Below are 17,032 nucleotides of genomic sequence, written 5' to 3'. Positions count from 1 at the left end.
AAACCCTAGTTTTTGACTTATTTAACTTGATATTTTATATTAATTTAGTCTATAAAATAAGATAAACTACTAAAGGTTTATCAAACAATTCACAGATTTGAACATTGTTGTCCTCAGCAATTAAACAGAATAAAACTATGGGAAAGTTTGGAGACGGCTAGTCATGCTTAATGAATAACAGACAAGAAACTGACCAATAATAAGATATCCAAGTATTCCGTTTAATCACAATGATACATCGAGTTCAAACATATTTTCACATTCACTAGTCATAAAATCATAACATAAGTTCTCGAAATAAAGAGTAGTTTAATTCAGATCTACAACACCCTCTCACTGGATTCTTGTTTATTCACTCATACTCAGTGTTTAAGGGTATGTGTTTCGCTCTTACTTCACTGAATTAACACTACCATAGGCTTGTTTATATTCTCACTCTCCATAGTCTAATAAGTATACAAAGTCAATCAAGAGGTCTTTGTTAAGGTTGTGATGTGGCTTAGGTAAAAGGGAAAGAATTATCTGGATAAGTGGCTTACTGATCAAAATTCAAATATCAAAGAGGAACTAGTTTAACTGTTCAACATATAGTAAACAGATATCTCTTATTTTTCTTCTCTTTTCTTCTTCCACTTATTCATATAATATGAGTCTTTTATTTCTTTTCCTTCTCCCTTTTATTTTTCTTTTTCTGTTTTTGTACAGATAAACAGTTCAACCTTTTTCTTTTCATTTCCTTTTCCACCACTTTGTGGCAATTTCCCTCTTTTCACCTTTTTCTCCCATACACTTAGAGTTTGATTTTCTCTTTTGTTTCAATCCTATCCAGTTCCTCATTTAATTTTGAAAATTAATCAGTTCAGGTGAGGATGTGTATGGAATGGCTATTCATAATGTACTGTCAATGAACAATCAGGCCTCGGCTCAAAAGGGCTTAATCTAAGAATAAACCTTCAGGGTGGCTATTTGGCTATCTAGCTTTTAAAAAGAACTGCCTCTATCATTTCAACAATTGTATACTATAGACCACTTCAAAGAGAAACAAAACAAGTTCTAGAGTGATTCAACAGTAAAGTTCACACCACAAAAAAAATTCTGTTTAGGCTCAAAAGCTTACGGCTAAGGATGTGAGACTTGTTTTTCCACTCTCTATTTGATTACTCTAGTTATTCTTCTCTTATTTCAGTGAACTATGAAGCATGCTTGACTGGCGCTCATTTATGTACGAAAATAAAATTTATTTACATCATTATACTCTTGATATCAACTATCAACCAATTTCATGTAATTATTCATTATGCATCCATATCAAGCACAATGGAAAATCTCTTAAGATCCACTAATTATTTATTGACTAAGAAGGAAGGGGTCTTAAAACTAATCTAAAACTTCAAATATTAAAGTAAACTAATATATATGAAAACTCAATATAAACTAATATTTAATCAAAATAATTGTTTTAAAATAAACTAATACGAAATATTTAAAATCATATACTATGAAAATAATATTGAGAAACTCTCCTGAAAAACTGCATTTGTAATTTGGATATTTCTGTGTACTCCGTGTAATCATGAGTTTCTCCTTCCGACCATATGAAGCTTATGGTCTGATGAATTGCATGGTACCCATTCCCAGATTTAATTCTTGCTGTCCTCAGCAAAAAATTTAAATCTAAAAAGAATCCTAAGCAAGAGATCAGAAAAAAAGTGATATTGTACTCTGCACACATGTCACAGATAAAGAAACTACGTCAGCATGTCATATATCCAAAAAAAATCAGTCATATCAAGTCAGTCTCAATATACATCCATATCAACATGCACTAGACTAACAGTAAAAACAGTAAAATAAACTGAACAAAATATCAAAGTCTGAAAACTGATAGGAGGATCAATCCTCCTCCATATCAGTAGTGGGTGTATCCTCATCTCCTGCATCCTCCTGGTCATCTCTAACTGTGGCCTCAACAGCAGTAGCAGTATCAGCAGCATGTGTGGAGGTCATGCCTGTCGCCTCCTCATCATATCCAGAATATGCTGGATACTCGAATGGTAACGCATGTATATCCCTCTGTCGGAATAACTCCACTATTTGTGCACTCATGTAGTCCTGGAATGCTATCTGTATGTGCTGTGTTTATCTGGCTCTCCTCTGCAATGACTGTACTGCACTCCATATAGTAGGGAGATCTGGCTGTCTCTCCTGCTGAACCTGTTGTGCTGGGGGTGCTAGAGGGGGTGGAGGTGTATTATGCCCAAGCTATCATTGATGAAACTGGCATTAATAGAGGGGCATACTTCCACAAGCTTAGGCTCTGTGGGTATCTGTACTCCTGCTTGGTGACACAGTTTCTGAATGAAGGAGCTGTGTGCAAGAGCAGCCTTCTGAGATTTTTGGTGGGCAAAGTCATAAATGCCATCCGCCAAAATCTCTGGAAGGTCCACCGTACCACCATTCATGATGGTGTAAATGAGGGCTGCCTTGCTAAGCTGCACTTCAGAAGTATGGGTGGTGGGGAGGATGTTGTTGATGATAAACTGGAACCATACTTTAGCAACTTCATTTAGCTGTCTAAGCTTTAATAGCTTGGGACGGCTGTTATCTGCGGTCAGGTCCCATGGCTCCCCTGGAAGTGCAATAGCTTCCAGAATAGGTCTTGCCTCCTCCACTGGATCCCAGGTAGCATAATCAGGATGGCTTCGAACCGGCCTATACTCAAGCCTTATGAGTAGTTTCCTGTAATCACATTTTTCAGTTTTATCATGATGGGATGTCTTAAGCCGGTCATGTATCTCATCTGAATCATAGTTGATTCTCTTCCCCCTTACATAACTCTTATAAACTCGCCTCGTGCCTTTGTCGAATTTGTAAGCATTGGCGTAGAACTCCCTGCAAATAGTACCAGAATCTGTCAGGGCGATGGCGTAGGCGTTCCACCCCCTTCGAAGGAGGTTGTTGTAGAAGTCGGGATGTTCTCCCTCATTGAGGACCATTTTCCTCTCCCGAATGATGGGTTTGGCTGCTACAATCTTGTTGTATCTCTCTTCATGCTCAGCTGTTCTGAATCTATGGGAGTCAAATTCCGGAGGGGGGGTGGAGCTAGAGGCAGCCCCTGTAGCCTGTGTCTTTCTTTGCCTCTTTCCCAAATTTTTATCTTTGGGTGCCATTCCTGAAAAACAGAATGGTTTCCAAATCAGTATGTATTTCAGAAAGAAATTCCACAAAGCAATTCCCAGATTAATATCAGAACAGTTCTGAAAATAATATCTATGATGGTAATCATTTAATCACAGATTTGTATGTAATCAGTGATGGAAACGAATTCATGTACTTTTAGTGTAACATTTCATCTCAAGGTATTCTCATAATGCATCAGGTCCATGCTATATCTATTCCATTTTATTCTAAAGGAGTGCCTATATTCCCGAACTTAGCATATAATAAGAATTTCTAAATGTAAAAACAGAATATGCACACTGGAAATAGTAAGCAAATATGTGGAATTGAAGTACTGCATAAGAATGTTGCAAATCCTATTTAGGATATTCAGGATCACACATGCATGCATTTACACGAGTCAGCCCCATTAGAATCATAACATTCAAAACAGGTCACTGATGGATCCTTTTACTCTCAGCATTAAGTGATTGGGAATAGAAGGTTAGCTATGTGTACCTTGAACCTAGTTCCAAAAGTGTCTCTTTCCAATTCCATTCAGTATGATCAAGCAACCTAATATAATCCCATAACTTATTTAAGCATTTTATCAAACATGCTGCATACATGCTATTTAAACTCATTTCATGGCTTCCTTGCATCACACCCTAATCATACATTCAAAAAAGGTCATTCCTATATCAGTATGTGAATGTGAACATATGTTAAATAAGGAATATATGATCAGGATGAACATTCCAATATAATTGTAGAACTCATTTAGGCATTTCATCAAATGGTTTGTGTGCATGTTTCTTATGAACCTAGTGATGTCCTAATTCATCTACCAATCGATCCTTTTACCATTCATCAACAATATAGCAATCAACTTCCAATTTCTTTATGTTCTTGACACATCATTATAAAACAGAAATTCTAAATCCAACATCATAAAATTTAAGAACTCAAGAACCCTAACCATACAAGAAGGATTCGTGTAATGTATACCTTGGGGGTTTCTTATTCGAATGAGGAAAGAATTTGGCAAGATGAATGATACCTCTGGTGGAATTTCTTTATGAAAGAAAGTAATGCAGTGACGAAATGAGAGGAGAAGGACGGATTGCACGGGAGTGTGGTGTTGGTGGTGACCAGAGTGAGTTGGTTGTCCGGTGGTGATGTGTGGTGGGGAAGTTAGGGTTCGGTTGGAGAATTCTTGAGGAAAATGAGAATGGTTTATAGAGAAGAGGGTTTTAGAGTTTGGACGTGTGTGGGGAAAAGAAATTTGGGAAAATTTTAAATGGTCTGATTTGAGGCGCGCTTAAGCGCAGTGATTCGCGCTTAAGCGCCCTCTTCGAATTGAGCCCTTTTGACCTTGGGCCGCGCTTAAGCTCTCTTCTTTCGCGCTTAAGCGCGGAGAGGCAGGAGTGATTGGCCTCGTTTCTCTAGTTTTCGCGCTTAAGCCTCCTTATCTCGCGCTTAAGCGCGGAGAGGCAGAAGCAATTGGCCTCTTTTTATTGTTTATCGCGCATAAGCTTCCTCTTGGGGGCTTAAGCGTGCCCTGGGATTGGAATTTTTAGGCTCAAGGAGCGCGCTTAAGCCTCATCTCCTGTGCTTAAGCGCGGAGAGGCAGAAGCAAATGGTGTTTTTCTTCAATTAGCGCGCTTAAGCTTCCCTCTCTCGCGCTTAAGCGCGGATAGCCAGAAGCAAATGGCCTCTTTTCTTCAATTAGCGCGCTTAAGCTTCCCCTTGGGGGCTTAAGCGCGAGCTATGAATAGGGTTTTTCTAATCGTGGAGCGCGCTTAAGCGCGATACAGGGAGTTTAAGCGCGCTGAGGCCGAGAGGATTTATCATTTTTGGGGCTTAAGCCTCCTTTAGAGGGCTTAAGCCCTCTATACTTAGAATATTTTTCTTCTTTCCTCTATCTATTCCTTACCTCAACTGCACCCTTATGCAGATATCATACGCAACATATAATTAAATAAGACTTGCGTACCTGTGTATGCTTCATTCCCACATATATACCTGAAAATTCCTCTCAATCTCAATCATTAATCTCCATGTTTTTTTTATGACTAAGAACTAAAATTCAAACTATGCTAAGAATAATTAAAATAAACTAAACTAAAATTAAAATACTAAATACTAAGATGTTGGAAAATAAAAAAAAAATATAGTTGGGTTACCTCCCACAAGCGCTTGTTTTACGTCACGAGCCAGACGTACCTCTTTTACGTTCATGGTGGCTCAAAGCATGGGCTTGGTGATGACCAAGCTCCATCATTCAGAAATGGTGTCCTCCCATAGTACTCTTGTGCATATGAGTGAGATGCAGTAGGCTCAAATAGTTTTGAATTTTGTGTTTACGTGCTTTCCCTTGCTCTTCTCCATTTTAACCTTTGGCTTACTTTCTTGAGAAGAATTCTCTTTGTGCTCTTCTTCTCCTTTCTTTTCACTAATATAGTAGACTTGATCTTGCGGTTGAATTATAGGTGAAGGGACTTCTTTATCAAAGAACTTGAAAATTGCTTGCTCCCTGTCTACCCGTAAGATCAACTCGCCTTTCGGTACATCAATCAGCGCTCCTGAGGTTGCCAAGAAAGGTCTTCCGAAGATCATAGGAATAGTAGAATTTTCCTCTATATCAAGGATGACAAAATCAACAGGAATGATGAATTTGTCAACCTTTACCAGTATGTCCTCAATAATGCCATAAACTTGCTTTGTAGAGCGGTCAGCCAGTTGCACTATTGTCTTAGTTGGCTTTACTTCAGTGATCCCCAGTTTCCTCATCATGGAGAGTGGCATGACATTGATGCTTGCTCCAAGATCACATAACATGTTTTCCACTTTCACATTGCCTATGTTGCACGGAATGCTGAAGCTTCCTGGATCTTTTAGTTTTGGAGGCAACTTTTTCTGGATAATTGCACTGCATTCCTCTGTCAGAGTCACCGTCTCACATTCCTGCAGCTTACGCTTTCTTGATAGTAAATCTTTCATGAACTTCACGTAATTGGGCATGTTCTCCAAGGCTTCAGCAAACGGGATATTAATTTGCAGCTTCTTGAAAATATCAAGGAAGTTGGAGTACTGTTGCTTTTGAATTTCTTCTCTGAACCTCTGTGGGTATGGAATCTTTGCATAAGGTGAGAGCTCCAATGGTTTTTCTTGCCTTTCTTGAGCTTTCTTTTTCTCCCATTTGAACTCTTTCTTTTCAGGAACAATTTTCTCTACAGCAGATTCTTTAGCAACTTCCTTTTCTTTTTCCCTAATATAAGCATTGGCATCGGCTTCATCTCCTTTTTCCTTTTTCTCATTCTTTTTCTTCTCCAATGGTGTAATTACTATTCCGCTTCTAGTAGTAATTGCATTGCATTGTTTCCTACTTGGATTTGGAATAGTGTTACCTGGAAAAGTTCCTTGAACTCTGTCATTGAACTGCCTTGATAATTGACCGATCTGTGTTTCAAGATTCCGGATAGAGGCTTCTTGATTCCGGAACGAGGCTCTGGTCTCTTGCATAAAGGCTGAAGTGTCCTCTCTGAAAGTATTGGTACTTTGAACGTAGTCTGATCTGGTCTTGGATAGTTGTGCAAAGGCCTTTTCCCATTCTGATTGTTGTGGAGGTTGTTGTTGCACTGGCATAGGAGGATTCAGCTGATGGTTCGAACTGTAACTAAATCTTGGGTGTTGATTTTGATTTTTATTTTGCCACCCTTGATTCTGATTATTGTCGTATTGGTTCCTCCCTGGATTATATGGAGCTTTTTGATCATGCCAAATTCCATTAACATCTGCAGTTTCCGGTGCCTAGCAATCTTCAGTAGCATGAGTACCTGCACAAATATCACAAATGATAGCAGGAGTATTAGCAGAAGCTACTGGAGTATTAACATAAGAAACTTTAAATTCAGAAAATTGTTTTGCGAGAGCATCTAGCTATTGTTGTTGTTTCTTATTGGATTGTAAAATCTGCTCATTCTGAGCCAAGATGGCATCACAGCCATCAAGCTTCATTATCCCCGTTCTTCTCTATGGTACCAGAGCATTATCGTACTCCTGAGAGGCTAGAGATTCTAGCAATTCTAAAGCTTCCTCTGGAGTTTTTGTTTTTAAGGACCCTCCTGATGCAGCATTCACCAATGTTCTTGTGTTGGGCGTCATCCCTTGGAAGAAAGTTCTCGCTAGTTCCCAGGTTTCAATGCCTTGTTGGGGACACTTCATGAGTAGTCCTTTGAATCTTTCCCATGCTTCATATAAAGATTCACTTTCTTTTTGTTCAAAAGAAGTGATATCCGCCTTGAGCTTTGCCATTTTCGAAGATGAGAAAAAAATTTCTAAAAATTTGGTTGCCAAATCGTCCCAATGGGTGATGCTTCCTTGAGGTAGTGATTGCAACAAGCCTCTTGCTTCTTCTTTAAGTGAACAAGGGAACAATCTGAGCAAAATAGCATCCCGAGACACCCAATTCATCTTCAAGGTATCACAGTATAGCAAGAAGTTTTCCAGATGGATGTAAGGGTCTTCCGTGTTTCCTCCGGCAAACTGATCCTTTTGAATCAGTTGTAATAATGCAGGCTTGAGTTCAAAGTTGTTAGCATCCACTTGGGGTCTAACAATGCTAGCTGTCTGTGGAACTCTAGCAGGAGTCATGTAATCTCCCGATGTTCTTGGAGGTGGAGGTGGTGGAACTCTATTTTCTTCTGCCATTGCTTCTTCTCTTGGTTTTGTTGAGCTTGAAACTTCTTTCTCTTGCCGTCTTCTTCCTTTAGCAAGTTTTCTGTTTCTTTTTGCTGTTTTCTCTATCTCTGGGTCGAATAGCAAGGAATTGGTGTCAATGGTACCTCGCATAAACCAGAAAATAGATTATAAAATAAAAATAAAGACTGAATTTAAATAACAAAAAAAAATAGCAGAAAAATAAGGTCCAATCTAAAGAATTAATAGCTACTATTAATGTTAAAATAGTAATCCCCGGCAACGGCGCCAAAAACTTGTTGGGATACTCACGGCAAGTGCACTGATCGTAAAAGTAATATAATGATTAAGTAAGAGATCGTTCCCACGAGGATTACGGTTCAAGCACCAATTCACTATCGCAACTTAAGTTGGACAATCAAAGTTGTATTTGGAAACAGGATTTGAATTGCAAAATTAAAATATTAAATATTAAAGCTAATTACTCGCAAGAATGAAAGACAAGAAATTAAAGATTTGAATAAGTTGATAAAATAAAAACGTAGCTAGGGGTTCGATTTCCTTTAATCTCTTTATTATCTTTGAATTCCTTCTAAATGTTAATCGTCCTTAGTATCAATCTAATCAATTCTTTCGCATGTGATTAGGGCTCAATCCCTTGTTACCCTAAACCTTCACGATCTTGGAAGAACCCTAGTTCCCCGGTTATTCTCCAAGAACATAAGCATTAAGTTCAAGAATCTTAAGATTACGCAAACCCTATGTCTATCCCTAGAATCATAACGTTTACGATGAAGTTATCAGATATGGATCACACACCAACATCCCTATTGCCATGCATTTACCGATGATCATTATATAAGATTCAGGCTTATATAAAGCATTAAAAACAGATAACTTCATTCATGATATAAAGGAAAATAAACAGACGAATTGTTCAAAGCATAATAAATCGACTAAAATCCATCTAACCCTAACTACTTAAAAGATTTAGCCGGACATAGCAAAATCAAGAACAAAAGAAAATAGAAAAGCTCCCCCAAACTCCATAGGTGATTGGTGGATCTTCAAAATCTCCAGTGAACACTTGACGTTGATCTGTCTCTGCCGCTCACGAACATGAATCTGATGTTTCTCCACGTTCCTTCCGCCTCCAAACACCAAGAATTGTTTTGCAATGTGAAAGTTATGTATTTCTGGTCCCCAATGGTCCTTTTATTGGCCAAGAGTTCGTATCCCAATAAAACACATTGAATGGGCCTAAGTTGGATCTGACTGGGCGCTTAAGCTTGCTGTAGCGCGCTTAAGCGCCCTAGGACGGTTATTTTAGATTCGCGTTGCGCGCTTAAGCTCGATGGAGGGCGCTTAAGCGCGCTCCTCGCGACAAAACTTTCTTCTTGTGGCGCGCTTAAGCCCTGAGTTGGGGGCTTAAGCGCCCATAGGCCGAGACTTTTTGGGTATCTTGGAGGCTTAAGCTTCCTTATTGGGGCTTAAGCTTCCATTGGCATAGGCTATTTGCTTGTTTAGGAGGCTTAAGCTTCCTCTCTAACAACTTGATAAGATCTCAAATCTATCTTGTTTTTTATCTTCCTCTATCATATCTTGATCTCATCTCTTCTAGTTGAGATCTCTATCTATCCAATCTTCATCTTTGACTCCTTTTGTCAACAAATCCCTTGAAAATAGCAAAGATGATTCAATTAAACAAAATTCAGATCATGTTCATGATTATTATATTAAACCCTAGTTTTTGACTTATTTAACTTGATATTTTATATTAATTTAGTTTATAAAATAAGATAAACTAAAGGTTTATCAGACATATTGTGGAACCAATGCACTCTATGTAAAGAATATAAAGGTTCAACGATTTTGATGATAACAAACAAGTATGGAAAGAAAGCTTCAAAGTGCAACCATCAAAAAGAAGTTTAAAGAAGATCAAGACTCAAGCTTCGAGAGAAGACTCTAAGTCCAAGCAACCTCAAAGTAATATATCTTAGGACTTACGATTATTTGAAAGGGAAATTGATCTCTTATATGAACAAAGCTCAAAGCATTTTTTCAAATACATGCATTAAATTATCGCTTAACATTTAAATTCATTCCTAGCATGAAAATCTATCTTTAAATGTTTATCAATTGATTAAAAGTATTTGAAACTGATATAGATCATAAGAAAACCGTTTTGGGACGAAATCCAACCTTTTAATAGGTTTGTAATCGATTACCCAAGGAATGGTAACCGATTACCCTTCATGGTAATCTATTACCCAAGCAATGGTAATCCATTACCCTTCATGGTAACCGATTACCCACCTTATGGTAATCGATTACCCATTGTGCAGAAGACAAAAATAACGGCTATAAAATGGCTAATTTGCGAAAATGAGTGGATAAACACCCATGGGGGCCCTCTATAAATAGGAATCAATGTTCCATTGATTAGAAACTTCTTCTTGATCATTACTCTTCATTTAAACCATATTACTTACTTTATTCTTGTCTTCTTGATCATAAATTCTCTTTGAGCTTTATTCTTGTGAGAGTGTCAATACTCATAGTTCTTCAACTTGTATAATCTGTACTTTGAGAGTACTTAGCCATTGTTAAACACCTCCATTTGATTTCTTGAATAGTTAGGGATTGAGCCCTTTACACTTAAGAGGTCACCAAATTCTTAAGAAAATTCGGAGTGAAAAATTATAAGGCATCAAGAGCCCGAAGTCTTGAAAGGTTGTAGTGGTTTGTCAAGCACCCTCAAGCTTGATAGCTAGTGGAAAAGTTTGATCGAGCGGCTTCAATCTGGACGTAGGTCACGGTGGTGGTGACCGAACCAGGATACATCTAGTTTGCAATTTCTCTAACCGTAAACTCCTTACTTTAGTATTGAAATTGCATTTTTAGATTGCGTCTATTTATTTCCTTGCTTACTTTATTGATCACACACTTGCTCTCACACTTAGATTTTTTTTGATAAATCATTTTATTGAAGAAACACTCTTTAAAAAATCAAAGGAGTCACTTTGCGAAAAGATTTTGTAAAACTCAATTCACCCTCTCCCCCCCCCCCCCCTCTTGAGTATTGAAGCCACTTGTCCAACACATATCTCTTTGGCAGGTCCTTCACTTTGGCAGTTTCCATATCTTTGTCTTTGTCTCCGTCTCTCACTTTGGCGCTAGGTTAGAAGAGGGTAATTTTGGTAGGTCCTTCTTCACCTTTTTTTCATTTAGCTGGTTATCATCAAATACCACCTTGGAAGTGGGATTTGAGCACAGTTTTCGTCCGATTTATCAAACAATCATATCAATCGCTGGGCAAATCAGTTTGCTAGGAAATTTTTTGATATCTTGTACCAAACATGGACAACACACATTCCCAATCTCACATGCCTTGGTATATTTGAAGAAAGCTCCTACCAAACACAACCTACGTGTTTCAGGACTATCATTTCATTGAGTAGTGCTTTACCCAAAATAAAAAAAATATGATTCCATTTATTTTTTTTATTTTTTTTTTAATTTTCTTCCAATCCCTTTATTTTTTCCATTTTTAGTCGGGATTATGGTGTACCGGGTGCATTAAAAATACGCTCCTCGTGCCCAGCCATTTATACAAGGATTAAACTTCTCAAAGCTACTAGTTTTTTTTTTGCAGTGAAAAATCAAGCAACTAAAATTTAAATTCAGAGGAAATGATAATGATCGTTTGAGCATATAAAATAAGGGAAAAATATATCTCATGTTATATGAGAAGTGTTTTCTTATGTTGTAAGATTTCGATTTGTGTGTAACATTTTTTTTAATAAATATGAGATCCACAACTAATTGAATCACAATATAAGAATTGTATTCTCATGTAACATAAGAAAATCAAAAGCCATAAAATAAACTTAAGGGGGTGTTTGGTAGAGGAGATATCTTTTTTAACCAGTTAAATGTAATAACCACAAATATAATAGGAGAGTGAGTTTGGTAGGAAAGTTAAAAAAAATTTGTTTGGTTGGGCAAAATTTTACCAGGGAAATTGGGTTAACTTCTGTGGGTCTTTGTTTGATTGAAGGTAAAATAATGATGAGAAAATGGGTTGAAATGACTAAACTAACCCTTATACTTAAATTTTTGAATGTCAATAACGACTTTGAAAACACTTCCACTTGAGTGTGCGTCTACATTCGAAGACCCCATTATGCATGAGTTATCTTTGTATTTTATTTGATAAAGGTTGAATGTGGTGTTTGAGCGTTATGTCTTCATCAGAGTGCAGAGTTTTCTTCTTACCACTTAATTAGCATATATATAGGGTCTATTATAAATATATATAAACATATTTAAATGTCAATACATGTTATGCAGACAATATATGGGACAGTTTCGTCAAATTGGTTTGAAGGTCGATATGACAGTATCACTTTCGATAGTGAGATAGATACATGTTCTTTGCTCAAAAAAACTTTTGGGTTTTTTGTTGTTAGCTTCCAATAAAACTAATGAAAGGAAAAGAAGAGGAAAAATTATACCATCCAAAAAAGGTGTACGAAGAGTAGAAGAGGCATGCAGGTCTAAATTAGAAGCCTCCTTGCAGAAAATATTGTATGCAAGAATGAACGAGTACAAAAAACAGAGACGGATACCGGAGCGGTGACAGGACTTACCGGAACAGTGTGATAAACACTCTTTGCGAAACAACAGATTTCAAGTTTTTTTTATTACAGTGTGGACTTACCGGAGCGGTGACAACACTCTTACCAGAAAATATTAAAGCAGATATTGTGTTCTCAAGTTTTTTTTATCATGACATTCAAAGAACCATCGAATCAGATTTCACAACTGGAGTGAAGCTATGAATGAAAACCAAGTTTCAGTTTTATGACCTCAACGCCAACCACAACCATCGGAGTAGATCTTCAGTCATGCTTGTATTGCACGGATGTAATCACAAGAGGGTAAATATGTCATATTTTTTGTTCACCTTTTTTCATTTTCCTAGTTTTCTTGAAATACTACTTCTCAAATGGTAGACCTCAACACAACACAGAAACATCTCCTTTTTTGCATGCAATTCACAAAGGATGGAAAAAATATTTTGGTGGGCAAGTTTTTGAGTTTCTGCTACCAAACGTTAGCAAAATGGAATGCCAACATTAGATGGATGGGGATCCGAAAGTAAAACCTCAACCAAACACTACCTAAATATATTTAGAGGTATTCACACATCTTTTGCTTTAAAAACTGATAAAATATAAATTGCAGTTTATATTTCATATAAAACTAGTAGTACTACAATGCAAAAGTATACATCTAAATAGTGTAAAGGTCAAACCCAAAGTGTTTGAGAACACTATATAAGATCAAAAGTATGTGCAAAGTATTTCCTTTCTTCAATCATCTTTTTTTTTTTGGTAAGGTTCTTCAATCATCTTTACATTATACTAGATGCAACAGGGAGTAACCCCTTAAAGATGCAACAGGGACTAACCACTCAAAGATAAAATTCAGAAATTTGAGCAAAGCATGCTACATAGACATTTGACTATATTCTCTTACAAGACCATGGTTAAATTGGCTTTATGATCTGACCAGTTCATCTAGGAAGTGGCTTTTAAGGCCAAACTGATGTTCAAAAGTTAGCTATTAAATGAGTCATACTTCCAATTTCAGCTACGGTCAACCCCCAAAAAGATCTTAGCCTTGTTGAGCAAGTCACCAAAAATTCTCTACTTCGCCACCAAATTGCGATACATGATTCCCTACCAATACCAATCCAGAATTTAGGGCAATAAATTAAGGGATTAATAAATTTTATTTTCTACACATATATAAAAACGTGTGAGGCCCATATGAGAAGAATATATATATATATATATATATATATATATATATATATCATACATTTTCATATATGTGTAGAAGATAAAATTTATCTTTTATGACATGAAAAATATTATTTTCATAACTAATTATATTCTATTACAGAACTTCAGAATTTACCGTGGAATTTTAAATATTAATGTTATTTAAATTTTGTTTGTGATAATCGTTAATTTAAAATTTATTTTTAAAAGTTTCTTTGATGATAATATTTTTTTGTTTTAAACTTTTTATAAATTAAATATTTTAATATATCTTGTTTTAAAATATTAATAAATTAAAATATGACCTAATATATAAATAACAAAAACAATATTAAAATCATTTTTAAAAAAAAAATATATGAATTTTAGTTATCTATTTATATTATATTATTATCAACATATGAAAAAGTCTGATTGTTAAACACTGGGCCAGGAATCCAGGAGCAACATGGAGAAAAAAATAAATAAATAAATAAAGACGGACCCAAAATTAGACACTGGTTTGAAAGCAAATTTCTCATAAAGGGGCCTAGCCCAATTAAAATCTACTTTGCTAGGCTTAGGTCTGGGCACCAAAAAAATTGCGTTTTAATACATTGATTAGGTTTTCGTCTTCAACGTGCATTTCTCAACTCCATTTTCAAAATTTTGCCAAATCAGAATTTTTTCAGGAAGAAAGAAATCTGATATTAATATGTTAGGACCAAACTGCACATCAATCAACAAGGTAATATGTACAGTAACAAAACAAATGAATATTTTGTGGGATAAGCCTTTAAATAGAATATTTTGTCTTAAAGGTGAAGACATAATGGTAAAATATGGAAACCATGAGAACTAATCTCAAGTGAGATATTTTTTAGTTAAAGGTTGAACCTTCAAATTAACAAATGTCATTTTTATTTTTAATTTCATCTAACATGTTTTACTAGTTTGCTATTTACATCAAAGAGTAAGGGTATAATAGGTGAGGCATCTATCTGCAAACGAACAAACAAGAAAATGGTGAGGCTGCTTGTCAAAAGACCTAAATTAATCTGCTTTATCCCTTACTTGGTTACTAAACAAGTTATGTTTTTTTTATCATTGAGCCCCTTAATAAATAAAAAATTATCACTTCGCTCCTCTGCCAAAACATATCACCCATATGTCCTTGTTTGACTATTGACCCCGTAATTTACTCAGGTATAAAGGCGGATACTCGAGTATCCTTCGGTAAAAAAACACTATTCGAGCACGCAAGTGGGCTTCCCGTGTATCGTTCATAATCTGAGAAAAAGTTTGAGTTATTTATCCGGGTATGAAAGGGGATACCTGGGTAGATTTCGCGGGTAGGATTTTTTTACAACCTAGCAAGTCATTTTTTCCAAGCCCATAAACGATACTCGGGTAGAGCTGTCAAAGAGGCAAAAATTTTGGTTCCTTCACCACATTGGTTGGACAAGTTTCTTCCTTTACCATCATCTTTCGTCCACCATTGTTTCTGCTTTTAACCGATTGAAAACGAAGAAAGGAATTTTTTATTTTTTTTATTTTTGATGAACCCTAACCCAAATATTGATTTTTGTTTGTGGGTACCTTTCAAGTGTCCAAATATAGTTTAATCGTTGATTACGTTTTGCATTTTGCTAATGCTTGGACTGTTTGCTAATTTAATTTATGATTCTTGAGAGTGAATTAAATTTTCTATGTCCACGAAGTAATGTTTGATCTTTGAGTGTTAATTATAGTTCGATTAGTATTAATGCGGATGCTTTTTTTCAGTTTGACATTATAACAAAATGACTGGCATACGTCTTTCAAAGAAAATAGTGGGTACCAAGAGGAGGACCAAGCGCCGACATGACGGGTCCTCATCCTCTCAGTCAGAGGTTGCTATTCTTGAGGCTCCTAACATGCCTTTTGGATATTTATTTGAGAATGACATTGCAGGACATGATCGGTTTGTGAAGTCCTTCATGACTCGCAAAATATATGAGCCGAAATCACTGGATTCGGCGTTCTTCAACATGGAGCGGTTCAATATTCTGCCACTTCTTGATGAGACACATCTCATGGTGCTTGTGGAGATGAAGTGCCCGTATTCAGAGGTTATGGTGAGAGCTTTCTACCAAAACTTTCACTACCTACATGGCGAGCTGACTTCTCGCGCCTGCGGGATTGATATTTTCCTGACGGCCCATATTTGGACGGTGCTCCTCGGCTTTGACTTTGATCATATACCATACGCAGCTATGTTTGACGGATACTCCCATCATATTTTTTATGGTTATGATCGGGAGGCGATCAACTTCAACATATATCTTAATATGTTTTAATACTTTCCGGTCAACCAATGCATTTTTGACAAACTCGACATTTTCATCATCATTGATATCGTTACCAATATAGTATATTGTATTCATATCAACTACAGTCTCTAACCTGGCTATCATGCGATGAATGAATTGTCTGCCTTATAGCCCCAATTTTTTATGAATTCTCTCTTTCAGTTCATTGTAGGTAGTGCCCACTTTGATTTTTATTATTTTTGTTTTTCCTTTAAATCGGACACCATTGGGAACTTCAAATTTCCTCCCATTGCGGTAAATAATTTCAAGATAGGTGTTTGAACTTGAACTCATCTTTCACACGAAATTGGGTCTAGGGTTTGGAATTGGTTCAGATTTTCGAGAAAAAATATGAATATGCAGGTGTAACGCACTGTTGTTAAACCCGGACCGACCAGGGCAGGTCGACCCTAGTTCTGGTGATCCGGTTGGGTTCACACTTTGGACTGATGCTGCAATCAACTCAGTACGACCTGCCCGATTCTGGCCGGGTCCCGTCGAACCTGCCAGGTCTTCTGAACTGGTGAGGGTCAGATTAAAAAAAATCATATTCCTAAATAAATGAGAAAGCCAGCAAAATCCCTATTTCCCTTTCAACAACAAAAAAACACTAAGGGGGCGTTTGGTTGCTGGAAAATATTCAGAATGCTAGATATCTGATTAGTGGGAATAAGAGAAAGCTACATTTGGTTCAAGTTGTTTCCTGATTTAGGTGCCAAAATGTGAATCATAGGAAACTCACTTGCATAGGTATCTCTCCTCAGAAAGCAGGCCAAATTTCTCCTTCGCGTAGATGGTATTATCAAAAACCACGAGATAAGCTCACAGTACATACAAAGGCAAAGACGAGCGTGCCCTTTCACAAAGGCAAATGATACGAATAAAGGGTAGCAATCCTGTTTTGTCATTTTTTAAAACAGGGATATTTTTGTAATTGTGACTTATTTCCTCATCTATATTTTACCTCAAACCAAACATAGACTTTAT

The 17,032-nt window shown here is 36.6% G+C and overlaps 1 non-coding gene across 1 annotated transcript; it reads left to right on the top strand.

The window, feature by feature from the left end:
* The first annotated feature begins 7,363 nt into the window (after positions 1-7,363).
* LOC133286554 (small nucleolar RNA R71) lies at positions 7,364-7,470 on the top strand. Its single transcript, XR_009748143.1, has one exon. It is a non-coding gene; the product is annotated as a small nucleolar RNA R71 (small nucleolar RNA).
* Positions 7,471-17,032: the final 9,562 nt, after the last annotated feature.

Source organism: Gastrolobium bilobum, unplaced genomic scaffold, assembly GCF_033153095.1.
Source record: "Gastrolobium bilobum isolate Gb01-03AN ecotype WA unplaced genomic scaffold, APGP_CSIRO_Gbil_v1 utg341, whole genome shotgun sequence".
NCBI classification, from domain to species: domain Eukaryota; kingdom Viridiplantae; phylum Streptophyta; class Magnoliopsida; order Fabales; family Fabaceae; genus Gastrolobium; species Gastrolobium bilobum.
This window is presented reverse-complemented; position numbering and strand designations above follow the sequence as displayed.